The 4,776-nt window shown below is 37.6% G+C and overlaps 1 non-coding gene across 1 annotated transcript; it reads left to right on the top strand.

Moving 5' to 3' along the window:
- Positions 1 to 336: 336 nt before the first annotated feature.
- On the top strand, positions 337 to 443 carry LOC141635343 (small nucleolar RNA R71). Its single transcript, XR_012540039.1, has one exon. It is a non-coding gene; the product is annotated as a small nucleolar RNA R71 (small nucleolar RNA).
- The last annotated feature ends 4,333 nt before the right edge of the window (positions 444 to 4,776 follow it).

Below are 4,776 nucleotides of genomic sequence, written 5' to 3'. Positions count from 1 at the left end.
TGTCTCTCAGCTCCACATCTTCTACAGACGAAAGGACCGTCTGAAACAGCATTCACATGATACATCCCTCCTTTTGAAGCTCCTCCCAACTCGTATTTGTCAAACCTCGCCGTGAGAGCCTCTAATACAGCTATAGAAGGGGATTCAGCACTCCTCCTCTGAATGCCTCTCGAGTTCCCATATTCGGCTTTATGGGTGGCTAAGTCATCAATGATCTTCCACCCCTTAGTCTCTCCCATATTCTCAGCAAATCGGCCATTGGCTGCAACATCCAAAATAGCCCTCTGATCGTCATACAGCCCGTTATAGAATTGATTGCAAAGACTCCATTTTTTGAACCCATGGTGCGGAATAGTTCGCACCAGCTTCTTGAAACGGACCCATGCTTCATGAAATTTCTCATCAGGTTCCTGTTTAAAGCTCGTGATCTGAGCTCTAATGGCATTCGTCTTCGAGGCAGAGAAGTATTTCTTGTAGAATGCCAAGGCCAAAGAATTCTAGTCGGTGATCCCATGAGCGGCTTGATCTAGATCTCTGTACCACTCTCTTGCAGCATCACGGAGTGAGAATATAAACATGGTCTCCTTTATCTGGTCCTGGGTCACACCGGTCGGTGGGGATATAGAGCAGCAATAATCGATAAATATCTCCATATGCTTGGCTACATCTTCATTTGCAGCACCCCCGAACTGGTTCCTCTCAACTAAGTTGATATAGGAAGGCTTCGGTTCGAATTTCCTATCAGCTCCAGGTAATTCGAACCCCTTGTATAGATTTGCAAATTGTCGGCTCGTAATGACTTGCTATAGTTGCTTCTTCACCATGACCGGAATTTCCCGAGATGTGACTCTTAGGCAAGAGGTAGAAGCAGGAGATGTAGGTGGGTCTTCTTTGAACAATTCGTTCTCGTAGTAACTAGACAGAGTACTCAGCTCTTCCTCTGTCGGCAATATCCTAGATGATCTTCTCAACTCACGCAAGGTCTTCTCAATCTCAGGATTGAAAGGTACTAATTCACCACCCTGTAACCTGCGCATAAGAAGAAACTACAAAAAGAATATCAGAAAAGTTTAAGGAACGGATGTCCCTTAAACTAAGAAACAGACTAAAATAAAACAACTAAAAATTAGAACAATTGCCTCCCCGGCAACGGCGCCAATATTTGATGCCCGTCGTTGTGAGCACCAAAAATAATATTTATAATTCCTATTAAAACTAACCTAGGCTAGTGGTAACAGGGTCGAACCACAAGGAGGCGAATGTAATTAAAAGTTGTCTAAATTTAGTCTAAGGTAACAAGAGTGGGGGTTGGTTTGATTTGGTCTATAGCTAATAACAATAAAAATTAAACTAAAGAAATATATTAAATCAAATATAAAGAAGGGTACTAGGATGGTCGGTTCACTATAGTTTCGGCAAAGAAACTAAGTCGGTCTAAATCAAACACATGAGGCGGAAAACAAGAGGTCCTCTCGGTCCACTCTTTACTGAGATAGCATCTTTCAATCTCACTATAAGTCCCTAATATCACTAATACTGACTCTCGTCCTGAAAAGTGACTAATAATCTAAACTTTACCTATCTTTCGATCTCAGCATAGTTTAGTCATTTTAATTGGTGATCTAACAACTGTCCCTATCTCTCGATCTAATGGGTCAGTCACATCCTAAACATTCAACTAGTCGTGTGCACTCGATTCGTCGAATAAAGAATTAAAACAATTAAAACGAAGGTAAAACCTCACGTGGCCAGTCGATTGACCAGGTATGGCGGTCGATCGACTGACACGCGATTTTAGTCCATGTTAATTCTACGCCGCCTAATCCTACTGTTCCCCTACATCCTAGCACAAGCAATTTAGCTACTCATACTGAAATTAAAGGCAACAATAAAATTGGCTAAATAAACTACAGAATTCATGATTAATGCGGTAAAATAAACAATTAACATAAGACGGCAATTCGGCTTTGGGGAAACTGATCTAGCAATTCTACAACTACGAATGAATGCAAATAACTGAATAAAACCAGAGAATACCGTGTGAATTGCGAAGGAAAAGAACAAAGCCGAATGCAACAGTGAATTGTATTCAATACCGAAGTAATCCTCGAACCCTAATTAATAAACTCAAACTAAACGGAATTGAAAACTGAACAAGAACTTCCTCCTTTTCTGAATGTTCTAGGTTACGTTATATAGAAAATATACGTAATACTTATTATCAAAACCTAAACACAATGGGCTTGCTTTTCCTCGATCTTCTTATTCACGTCTGATTAGCGTCTTGGTCGATCGACCAAGCATGGCGGTCGATCGACTGCCCTGAGCTGAATAGTAGCTACTGGAACCCGCAGGTTGGTCGATCGACTGAAGGCAGTGGTCGATCGACCGAAGTAGCTGATAGTTGGCTTCTATAATCTCCTGGATTTGTCTTTTGGGCCTTGAAACGCGCACCAAGCTCGTTCCTTAAGTGAATTCTTCAGGTCAAATCCAATGCAGGATACTCGGGGACGGATTTAGCTCAATTTCCGTTGAATTCTTCACATTTATGCAATAATGTACAAAAACACGAAAGTAGACGGAAATAGGGAGAATAGTAGCATAAACTACTAAAATGAGCTCTGAAATGCGTGTAAAACAGGATGTAAAACATCATATAAAAGACACGCATCAGTCATCATTACTAAAAGTAACAACTTACTTACATAAGATCAATTAAAGTTGTAATGAGTTTTTGAACTCATCAAGTAGGGAATTTACGATACCATATGGACACATTATTCTAAACGGATGGTCAACCATGAGATACCTAGAATAGAGAGTCTATTAAACAGATGACCTGGATAAGACTCATATATTATCAAGCTGCCATGTTAGGATGCCCTTTTGAAAGCAAATACATAGTCTAGGTAAACTTCTTATACTCCGTTAAATATATATGTTTGTGACTCACAAAACTAACTCTCAAGAAGATAGATGTAATTCTGAGAGATAGAGTGGGAGTAGATTGAATCGTCACAAACATCTCTTATAGTTGAAATGTTAGTTTGTGAAAGTAATAAAATTATAAAGTGGGAGTTGGTATTGAACTATAGTCTATGAAGATAGAATGAGAGCATAGTTCAGTGGGAGTTTATCGCACATGTCTTATTGTTTAAAAATATTACTTTGTGAAAGTGATAGTATCATGACCTTGTTACATACGAGCCATCACATTACAATCTAAAAATGGTTACTAATGAGTACATTTACTTTAAAGTGAGGGTCTCTTTAAAGGTAAATAGAGCTTTAGAGTACACAAATGCATAAGATTTGCATAAATATGTTGATCAAGATAAATTATGTTAGGAATTGCCGCATTTCATTTTAATGAAAGATGGCAAATTGAATTCACTTTTCTAAAGTGGGAATTTAGAGAAGGAAGTGTTTTAAACACAAAACCTTAGATAAATATTTAAGTGTCCTAATATCTTATGTGTAGCTTTCTTAAGTGAACCTAGGATGGTCTTAAGCAAGCATTAAAGGATTATACTTTTCATGTGATAATAGTGAATGGGTTCATTCACATGATTCATGAATCGTGATTATACATGAAGTTAAGTGGGAGCTAGAATTGTTTCTCCATGTCTTATATGTTGATCATATATTACTTATTGAGAATAATGTACCATGCTCTCTTTTGGCAAGAGTAATTGGAAGACTTGGAAAGGGATGCAAAGTATTCTAGATTTTGAATCTATGAGAGAGAATATTGGCATAGAGTTGAGAGTCTTATGACGATAAGATCCTTCATACCTGTTGTAAATCAACAAGGTTAAATAGGCAATTCATGTTGATAGAAGTGGAAATACTATGATGGAGTCATAGTTATTAACTAAACCTATTAAGTTGTTGATCACATGAAATCGATTGCTAATGTTTCCGCCATTAGTACGATCATGTATGCCAACAGACGCACGTGCTGTGATGAACCATATGCTAGCAGCATGATAAGTTAATAATGAGTTAATTCATGAGATGGTCTTGTGAAAGTCTTAAAGAACAATTGAAGACTTGTTCATATGTTTGGTGGACAAGCTAAGTTAAGTGCTTAAGGGTTGCACAAACTTTAGTCTCCAAAAGGGATTTGTCAAAATCCTAGGCTGCTTTATTGACTAAGGAGTTAGAAACTAAGAAAAGTGTTTTAGTTTTGTGCATTGCAAATACTACAAAAGGAATCTAAGTAAATAGTGATAAAATCGTTAATGAAGGGATTACGGGTGAATCCCTCTACAAATGATTTTGTCACAAGTTATGCGATAACAGTGGGAGCATCTTTCAAGTTAAAGAGCCCAAGTCTAGTAAGTAGTCTAGACATATACCTAGATAAATTCATGTCATTAGAGATGACATTAAATGGAAGAAAATAGCAATTAATAAAGTTGGAATATATGGATATCTGGTATATCTACTTTCCAAGCTTTTATTGCATCTAAACTAGTGTTAATAATACATTAAAGTTTATAAGATATGAAGTAGTGATAGTGTATTGACTATTCATATGCGATAATCACATTTATCGTTTGAGTTTTATTAAACTCACCCGCTACTTTGTCATATCCGAATGGGTTGTAGAGATAAATTGAACCCCATTAAAGTGAACTGGATTGACATGGTATTCGCCCCTAGTTACTTATATGAGGTGACGTCTCGAAGTGACTAGAGTGTGATCTGATTGATGGCAAGTTCAAGTGCCATAGAGTCATATGGGATGACTAGTCGATCACATAGGCAGAC

Source organism: Silene latifolia, chromosome Y (genome assembly GCF_048544455.1).
Source record: "Silene latifolia isolate original U9 population chromosome Y, ASM4854445v1, whole genome shotgun sequence".
NCBI classification, from domain to species: Eukaryota; Viridiplantae; Streptophyta; class Magnoliopsida; order Caryophyllales; family Caryophyllaceae; genus Silene; species Silene latifolia.
This window is presented reverse-complemented; position numbering and strand designations above follow the sequence as displayed.